This window comes from Limulus polyphemus, unplaced genomic scaffold (assembly GCF_000517525.1).
Source record: "Limulus polyphemus unplaced genomic scaffold, Limulus_polyphemus-2.1.2 Scaffold1237, whole genome shotgun sequence".
NCBI lineage: Eukaryota > Metazoa > Arthropoda > Merostomata > Xiphosura > Limulidae > Limulus > Limulus polyphemus.
Window position 1 is genome coordinate 301,017 of NW_013666847.1, and position 10,634 is coordinate 311,650.

Genomic DNA, 10,634 nt, shown 5'->3' on the forward strand with positions numbered 1-10,634 from the left:
CATTTATCCAGATAGAATAGTTCGATTACTATCTGCCCATTACGATTTTAGTGAAGGGAGTGAAAGGGGGCTGTGAGGGAGGTGCCGTGAAACCTTATATGTGTAGTGAGTGTTGGAATCACCTAGCCTAGAGACAAGTGTATAAAATTTATCATGAAAGAAAAATACCGATTCAATTTTAAACTTAAATCGTTTCTGAATTAAGCTATTTTCTGTTAAATCACCAACGTGTTTAATAATAATAAAAAACTCTTTAAACAACGGAGACTCTAAATTAAGAAATCAACAAATATTTTGCCAGTTTTGTTTTCTATAAATTTCGTTTTATACTTTCAGTACATAGACTAACAAGAATATTAGGTTATACTTTTGTTGCTAAGCGACATGACATAAAAGCCATTGTTGGAACGTAGTGTTATCAAAACGAACTGGCTTTTCTATATATTAGAATATGTTAATCTAACTGATTTTTACCAATAATTATTCTATGAATACTCCACGAATTCATTTCATGAATGATCTTAATTTTGATTGGCTCACAAAGGAATTTACCGACGTTTGATTGCCTCGACTACACTTTTCTGCCTCTTTGTTGGTTTTTTTCGCAAAATTTATTTATTTCAGTTAGCTATGAAATATGAGGTTAAAGTATACTATGGGCTGGAAGTGGTTGTACTTGCCCCGTCATTTTTGACGGGCTATACGCTAGTTGAGTATATATTCATCACAAGTATTGTTTCTAAAAACCAGTATATTTTCCAAATATATCAGCTATTCAAGGTAAGATTAAGATGTTATATTCCTATGCTAAACTTACCTCTTGTGGCAGACTTCAAAGGAGAATTACAGTTTTGCGGTGCAGGGGAATTATTGTTTAGAATCCTTCCTCCTTTTCCAGAACTGCCAGTAGAAGCGCTGGACTCAATCTCGCCGCTCGTGGTGTGGGAAGATGTTGTTGTCACGGTTGCTCGTGCGTCTTCGTTATCTGATGAATCTGAAGATTCTTCACTAAACGGAATTGGACGTATTTGAGAAGCACGCTGTCACAGGAAAATAGCAATAAAAGTCTGATTCTTATGTACAAATAGACAAATTTCGAGTTGTTTTCTATGTTGGGAATAAAATTTCCAAACAACAAACAAACAAACTTAAACGAATACTTACCCCTTTTACTGTGGCGTACACTGGGACGTTGAGATCAGTATAGCCACTACCAAGAGATGCCTCCCCACTACACTTCCCAATGTTGTTTGTTGAGCCTTGGAAAATATGATACCGAACATTTAACACTATTTCATTAAAACAACTTATTATGTACATAAAGTTAAAGCTAACCAGATTTACTGGTTGTATCCTGTGAACTCATATTTAAGAAGTAATGAGCTGTCATTTTGAAATCAAATAAAACTCTAAACAGTGAGTTGTTACAGCTATTTGTGAAAGTATTTATGTAAACTGAATAACAGTTAACTGCACAGTAAAAATGTACATTTTATGCAGTTAACATATTGGGAAAATATATAAACAATGACTTTTGCAATGTAGTTGAGTTGTCACGTAAAAGTACACAAACAATGTGATTGCTTCAATCATCGCGTGAAAGTGTGTAAGCAATGTGAATAGGTCAGCTATCATGTGAAAATGGGTCAACAAAGTGACATAGTTAAGCTGCCAAGTAAAACTATGAACAGACAGAGAAACGACAAAGTGAAAACTTCAAGGATAGTCGACGCTTTATATATTTGAACTAGTTTAAAAATAAACATATTTTCTGGAACTTGCAGCTTATATTAACATTATTTTATATTTTTAACAGGCTTATACAAGTGAAGACATCGATAACGTACTACATACCCGTTGATCCTGTTAGAAGAACTGAGCCTGTTGACATGTTGATTCCACTATCAGCTATTTCGTAAATCTTGGATTCCTGCATATTAATTAAAGACATGAAACATAAAGATAAAACGTTTCCTTCAAACAGCGCTTATAAAAAATACAAAACACGTCTACGCAAAATCACTATGCTTCTGTTCAGTTTGTTATTAAATTAAAGTGCAGCATATTTCGAAAAACTGCAAAGTACAAAATGCATAATGAATAAAGCTATGTTGCTAGCCCCCTCATTATACTTTCACAACTGAGAGATGCACGGCCACCTTTACAACCAAGATCTGCTCCAGCTCTTCTGTACTTTCACAGTTAAATCCTGTACGGCTCATTTTTTACAACTGAGATCTGCTCCAGCTCTTCTGTACTTTTACAATTAAAACCTGTATAACTTGTTTTTACAATTGAGATCTGCTCCATCTCTTCTGTACTTTCACAACTGAAACCTGCACAACTCCTTTTTACAAATGAGATCTGCTCCTACTCTTCTGTATTTTCACAACTAAAACTTGTACGACCCCCCTTTTTCACAAGTGAGATCTGCTCCAGCTCTTCTCTCACAACTAAAACCTTTATGACCTCTCTTTATAAATGAGATCTGATCTAACCTTTTTTTTTTTACTTTTACAAATGAAACCTGTATGACTCTCCTTTCAAACTAGACCCCCTCCTCTAGTTATTTTTTTTACCTACACAACCGAAACCTGTTATGGTTCTTCTTTACATTTACAACTGTGACCTACACGAGTTCCTCCTAGCTTTAAGTACTAAAACCTACATGGGACCATCTGGCTTTAAAAACATAAAAGATACATAGTACAGCTCATTTTCAGTCAGTGCTTGATAATTCTGCCTAGGTGACATATCGATTAATTTAAGCTGATATATATCATTTTGTTTTAATTGAATGATCAATGGATTTAAATATGCAGTTGTTGCCAAATAAAGCTGTCACACTTTACTTAGTGATCTAATGAATAAGTAGCTTTGTCTTTTATGTTGTGGTTAAACATCAATCAAATTACTCGTGTGAAAAATATGAATAATCGCTTGTATTTAGGAATCAAAATCTTTGAAATATTCATGAGGAATTTACTTGTTATTCTCGCCACATGACAATAATATTGTGTCACTAAAACTAAAAAGTAAATTTTCAAAGATATATAAAAACTGTTGGTTCTACCAACAGAACGATAGTTAGAGTAACAAACGTTTGATTTAAACCTAAAAAAAGCAGCAATGCTCATCTACAAAGGAAAAGCGTGTTCTAGTCAGTTAATTACAGTATGTGTATGTGTGATTTATTTTAGGTCAAAGCCACACAATGGGCTATCTGAGCTTTGGCGACCTCGGGAAATCGAGACCCGGATTTTAGCAATGGAAGTCCGTAAACTTACCGCTGACCCACCGGGAGACTAATTACACTATCACAAAAATATAAAATTCTTAAACACATAAGTATTGAATACAAATTATTAAAAATTAAATAATTATTTGATTGAATAAAATATTAGATTATAATATTTTCTTCTAATTATAATTATTTGCAATTAATAATTGTTGTATGTTGTGTACTTTGTAAATATTCCACGAGAGGTCGTATTATAAAAGCATATCTTCAATGATGGATGAATGTGTGTGTGTGTGAGAGAGAGAGAGAGATAAAACACATATAGTTGAAACGTTTAGTGAAATCACTTTCTCAGTAATAACAGATAGATAGTGTAGGTCTAAAGAAAAAGAGGCTAGCCCGAAACAAACCACTCGACAAGCACAGTTTTGGCTGACAACGTTTCGTCTCTAATAAATATGAGTGTGTGTGTGTGGAGACTTTGTCAAAATGAGTGGTCTAAGATTTACAATGGAAATAACGATGTCGAGCAACATCAGCCTGAACACGGTGGAGTATGTGTGTGTGTGGAGACTTTGTCAAAATGAGTGGTCTAAGATTTACAATGGTAATAACGATGTCGAGCAACAGAGCATATCCTAACCATCAGCCTGAACACGGTGGAGTATGTGTGTGTGGAGACTTTGTCAAAATGAGTGGTCTAAGATTTACAATGGGAATAACGATGTCGAGCAACAGAGCATATCCTAACCATCAGCCTGAACACGGTGGAGTATGTGTGTGTGTGGAGACTTTATCAAAATGAGTGGTCTAAGATTTACAATGGAAATAACGATGTTGAACAATAGAGCATATCCTAACCATCAGCCTGAACACGATGGAAAAAGTAGTTTCGAGCGTAGTACGAAACATTGGATCTCTTCCTTATAAAGTGCGATTAACTCCCTAGTTTTGTGTTATTTTAAAACTATGCAGAACGCTACTAATGCGAAACTGTTAAGAAAAACTGTGGATTTCTTTAAGAATTTGTGTTAGTTTAAAAAACAAACTCGAAATGTAATAACTGAATTAAGACATTTTCTAATGCTCGTCTATAAAGTCGATTTACTAAAAGTATAGAACATTTTTGTGGTGTTTGTCCAGTTTCAGCAGCTAATGTCTAATACACTGGCATAGTTGCACAAATAGTATGTTTTGCTGCTAAGACATTTAGGATATGAACAAAGCGTTACAATCAAAATCCAGAAAATTTTGGACCTCTGTTTATAAGAGAATGCAAATCACTTATTTTTGAAATACGTCACACTAAGAACTTTCAAGCCTGAGAACTCTACCCTCTTCCACAGTTTGATTCCTTTTTTGTTCTAGACTTTTGAATTGTACATGTGGGAATCACTTCTTGACCTATGACCAATCATACGCTATTAGCGCCCATTAAGACCGATTTTATTTTTGTTCACAAAAATCTACAATTTTGAACTTAATTAATTTGATATTGACCTAGTTTTGCAGTAGGTTTGACGAAGGACTTGTAAGAATGGCATCTGAAAATATACTGATGTTAGTAATGCTAAGCAATATGCGCGAGATATAGCAAAATATTTTGTCAAGTTCTTTAAAATATATTTGGAAAAATGAAATTAAAAGTAAAATGTTATATTAAAATTCTGTATTAAACACAGCATACTGTTTTAAATATATTAATGATCAAAATAATAACCTTCAGCTATTATATGTGTATGAGCTCATATAGTTGAAAAGTTGAAGTAATGTGAAAACATTTTGTACTATATCTCATTATACATATAATTTATTTTCGTTTTGATTCCTTCTGGAGTCTTCACGTGGTCTTGTTTGAACGTTACAGATGTACAGGTACAAATGCTCACAATACGATCTGACGAAAGTTCAAGTAGGAGAGCCGAAAGCTTGTCAAAACGAAAATAAGTATATTTATTCATTCAATTGCAACATCCACTTTTACAGAACGTTTTTATATCCACACAATATAACATATTTACTAGTGTGGTGATGCATGTAAGAAAGGCCTGCGAAATACTTCCTGGGTTTGTCTCAGTTTGAGTATTTACACACGTTTTATTTATGGTATGTCACAAATGTTTGTTAAACCTAAAATATTATCGACTTGTTTTCATACCTTTCACTACCGGTGGGGTGCGCAAATTACATCATATATTTTTGCCATTACAACACTCAATGTAAAGAATTAACTGAAAGTCTGTGTGTGTGTGTGTGAGAGAGGGCGTCATTCGTTATGTGTGAGAACTTAAGAATCCAGGATGGTTCGAACAAACCAAGTATACTAAAATTGGGGAGTTAGTGTTGAGAACTATTGATAGTTCAATCTAAGTTTTGAACTCTATATTTTGGAATGAGAGAATAAGAGGAAATACGTGCATTAGCAAAATTCAGAAGTTACTGCACCCTGAAGAGGAATGAGAGATATTTATTGCAGGTAGACAGGAAAAACAATTACTATTGCAAAAGATTTACAGTTGAAAAGGCAACCGTAACTTTAGTATACCAGTTATATGACTCCGTGAAAAATTGGAAGATCGTATATTTATAGAGAGAAATGGATTTCCCGCTATAAAGAGCCTTTAAGTGACGCTCAGCTTCGGAAGCAACACACTGGCACGTTTGAAGAGAACACAAAAAGTTCTGTCAGTGCAGTTGATAGAAAAAGGAAATGATGCAGGAAATAAGGATAAGTGGCTTGAAAAATAAAACAAAAGTTAGCACTAAATAGCTTAAGTGTAGGAAGTGTAAAAGTAATTATGAACTGGCGAATAGGCTCAGTCAAGGAAACGACATAAACATCAAGAAGAAAGTCACAAAGATGTTCTATGATGTCACAAAGATGCCTGAACGAATACTTCTTTGCCATGTTTACTGTACACTGGAAGATAGAAATTGTGAAGAGCTGAGGCTTATTGAAGGAGTGTATGATTAGAAAAATAATGGAAAGCTTCTAACAAAGCCAAACTGAAGAACTGACATATAAGTGAAACAGAACAAAGACATCTTCAGAGGATTATGTATTTATCTGTACAATATAAAACCGAGCTAAGAAATTCTATACAGCAGTGAAACAAAGTATGAAAAAGGAAAATTCAGCCTTAAGAAATAAAGTGCACCATGTGTTGATATATGCTTATAAGTCACGGAATGAAAAAGTGAAAAAATAAAACTTATAGTGTGTGTGTGTCATCTCGTTTTGCGTTTGTATTTTGTATTTATGGCAAAGCTTTTAAGGCTATTCGCCACTATATCTAATTTTGAACTTGTGGCCAGAGGAAAGGCAGCCGTTCAGCACTAACCTATCATTCACTATCCACATTAAGTGGTTGACTGTAGCACTTATAGCACACCTACAATTTAAAGTGGGGAGAATATGTTGTGGTATCGCATGGATTCGAACACTACTCATCAGCTCCGAAATCCAGAGCTCTACCGCAGAGTCAACCCACACTTCATCTCGTCAGACACTATAGAAAATTAATGGAAAACGTAGGCTATGCATTGTTCCAGAAGGATCTCATAAGTGAATTAAACAAGAGGCTGTAAAAAGAGTGGTATTTAATAATTTCAACCTGAAAGGCACCTTATGCAATGCACGGGCTAAACGGTCAGGTCATAAACTCTTGAGTTCAAGCATAGCAGTCCCTAATTTTGAACTCTTAGGCAAAGGAAGGACAACCAATCAGCACTAACCGCCACTTACAGAGCTTCTTTTGACACATTACCAGTCAATTTTATAATGTCCCACAGTTGAAAAAAACGAAGAATATTTAGCTGTATATCGTGGGCTAGAACCTTGAACTTTCTGGAGCAACTGAAGAAAGATATCCAAACGACCACAGCATCTGAAAATGATATTCTGGTTTGGCAGAAATACTCCAGAAAATCATAAAACTATTTAAAGATACTCAAATATCAACAACTGTCTTTCAGAATAACATAATTTGTGTTTCTTTAAGACAAGTTATCAGCATACGTTATACCATCAGATCTAGAGAAAATGGCGGCCATAATATAAGTGAAGCTTCTCCTAACATACAATGTTAAAACACAAACTGATTTCTTCAAATAGTTGCTTAAAACCAGTATACCTACACTAGATCAATATCATTTGGCTGCCAGTTGCTTATTCCTTGCACCATCTGAAATAATCTGTGTATAAATTGAAAACAAACAAAAACAACGCTAGCTTTAGGTTAGCATGTGAGAACTTTCATAAATACGTGCATTAAGTGGTACTACTAATCGCGTGTTCCTAAAAGCAGTATCGCGCTAGAACTTTGTGCAACGATAGTCGCCATCATAGAACCAAAGCTTGCAACTGATATTACACTAATATATGATTACGTTAAAGTTCGTATAAGATTTACTTATTTAGAGCAGTTACAGCGATCAGAACGTGCTCAAACATACAAATTATCACCAAGAAAGGAGTGTGCGTTCAAATATGAGAATTAAATATCAACCCTCATTAGGACTTTTGTGAGTAATAATCAGTAATTCAGCAAAGGAGAAACAAATAAGTAGATACTGAATGGACAACTGAAAGTTGGAAATGTTCACCATTCTGCATATTTCAAGGTGAAAACTGTTAGTGCTAAATAGTCTTAGTAAAGGTTGCACAAACATCTATGAGGACACAGATGACATAAGATACATATGGACAGATGCAAAGAGAGAAGAATAAGCGATAGGTGAGACAAAATTACTATAGACTCAATATCCGCAAGAATACTGAAAGTTTGGTAAGCAGATTCGAATTATGCGCACATGGACTAAACGGCTAGGTCAAAAACCTCCAAAAATCAGATATAGCCGTAATTAATTTTAAAGTGCTGATAGTAGGAAGGCAGCTAGCCAGTAGCACCCGTCGCAACAAGGGTTTTGTTCTGTTCTATGAACCGAATAATGGAGATAATTATTATCTTTATAAAGTGCACACAGCTGACAGTGTAGAGTGAGTTCAGTGAAATCATGTCTCGAATTCATGACCATTCGATCCGCAGCCCGACACACTAACCATTAAGCCACACCCGGTGCTATTGAATTGAAATATAAGAGTTTTGTGTAAAAGTATGTATTGATAGTACTAGTCCACCACTTTACTGTTATCATCATAAGAAATCTGGAATTAAAGACAAGACGGCGCAGTAATGCAAACTTACAAACTACGTGTATTTTCTGCATACAGACTCACAGTAAAACAAATCTAAATAGACAAAAAATACTGATAACTCAGCCAAAAACCCATTATAACGACCCAACGGCTGAAAGAGCGAGCATGTTTGGTGTGACGGGGATTCGAACCCTCGACCCTCAGATTGCGAGTCAAGCGCCCTAACCACCTGGCCATGCCAGGCCTTATACGATATATAATTAACTTATTGGAACACTCTTTCCTTTCGCTATAACAGCTAGTAGTACTGGTTTAATATCTTGAATCCAACAACTGCCTAATTCCAGCTGTCGTTCTGTAGATATACTGATCTGCCGAAACCATGTATGATAAAAATAACGTTTGATGAATAATAATATCACCTAGAGTGGTGTGTTTGATTTTGACAACTATGACTGATAATGCTAGACTGAGGAAGAGGAAGCCTTAGCCATTAAATAATATATACTTTAGTTTCCAATAAATAGTATAAAATGAGTTTTCCCTCAAAACGGACATACTCGACGGAGCAATACCTCAACACGTCCACTGAATTATTACTTAAGTCACACCAATACACGTGCATTACACAGTACCAAGTTCCATTCCCATCTTTATCTGGCTGTTCAACGACATTCAAACTAAGTTCCATAATATTTCTTAGAAAATTATCAGAAGTAATGGCTTTAACATCAACAAGATAAAGTGATTGGGATAACAAGTGAAATGGTTTTATAAATCTAAATCGAATAGTTATGGTTGAAACTTATAGTTTCCTCGTCTATCCCTGACACTACAACTAAAATACTGCAGGAAACGGTAATGGAAAATTGCCAATTAGTTAATATCGACTTGAATTCCTTCCATAGACACACTGCGTGTGTCAGATAATCAAACGTTTCAGTAGCATCGTACCATTTTCCTAAAACACTTATAATTTTTCACATTAATGTCTATTAGTTACTTTCAGCTGCACTCTTCAGAGGCTCAGCGATAAGACTGAGGGCTTACAGTGCTAAAAATTTGCTTTTGGTACCCGCAGTGAGAAGAACACAGATAACCCATTGTGTAGCTTTGAGCTTAACAACAAATACACGTTTTCAAATGAAACAGAAATATACCGTATTTAACAAATGCTTAGTGGGTGTGATAAGTTAACTTGCTACATAATAGTAATATTTTTATATCATCACACTTTGCGGCTGGAAACAACGCTAAGACGAGAGTACTCTACTGATGACATCTGTAATTTACTGACCTAGTTTTATGATTCTATGATCGTAAGACACTGTTTTATGGTTAACTTTACAAGCTTAGCTTTAGACATATATCTGACTTAACTCGATAAAGAAGGGGTTATATTTTTTTCCTTCTTCATAACACTAGGATATTTTCTTTTCAACATACGTTTTAAAGTTATAAGTAATTATGCTGTTTCCACAGAGAGTATCTAGGAACGTTCCACTTCAACCGTTTAGGATTATTGACTTTATTCAAATAATCAATGACTAGGGGGGAAACTCGTGCTTCGCGTACAAAACATCTTATTGGTTGTGATATTTTGTACTTGAATGACCAAAGTTTATGAAGTGTGAAGGTAGTGCTGTGTATTTAAAACAGTTAAGTCACCTGCCTAGAGTATTCCTGTATCAGGTTAGATACCGCTAAATTCTCCTCGTATGTTTCTTAGAACCTTTAATATCATGCGTACCCTTTGTATTTTGTTTGTCTGTTTTATGCGCAATACTACACAATGGGTCATCTACGCTGTGCCCACCGCGGTATCCACCTCCTACATTTAGCGTTAAAGCCCTCAAACTCACCGCTGACCTATCGAGAGGAGCTACCCATGGTATATATCGTTTCTTCTAACCTAAGTACCATTACATACCTACATGTACTGAACAATGCTCTATATTGTCTCTTATAACCTAAATACCATTACATACCTACATATACTGAAGAATGCTCTACCTCATCTCTTCTAACCTAAGTACCATTACATACCTACACGTACTGAAGAATGCTCTACTTCATCTCTTCTAACCTTAGTACCATTACATACCTACATGTACTGAACAATGCTCTACTTCATCTCTTCTAACCTAAGTACCATTACATACCTACACGTACTGAAGAATGCTCTACCTCATCTCTTCTAACCTAAGTACCATTACATACCTACATGTACTGAAC

The 10,634-nt window shown here is 35.1% G+C and overlaps 1 pseudogene; it reads right to left on the bottom strand.

The window, feature by feature from the left end:
• Window positions 1–10,634, bottom strand: part of LOC106462742 — a 144,289-nt pseudogene that overhangs the window by 126,348 nt on the left and 7,307 nt on the right.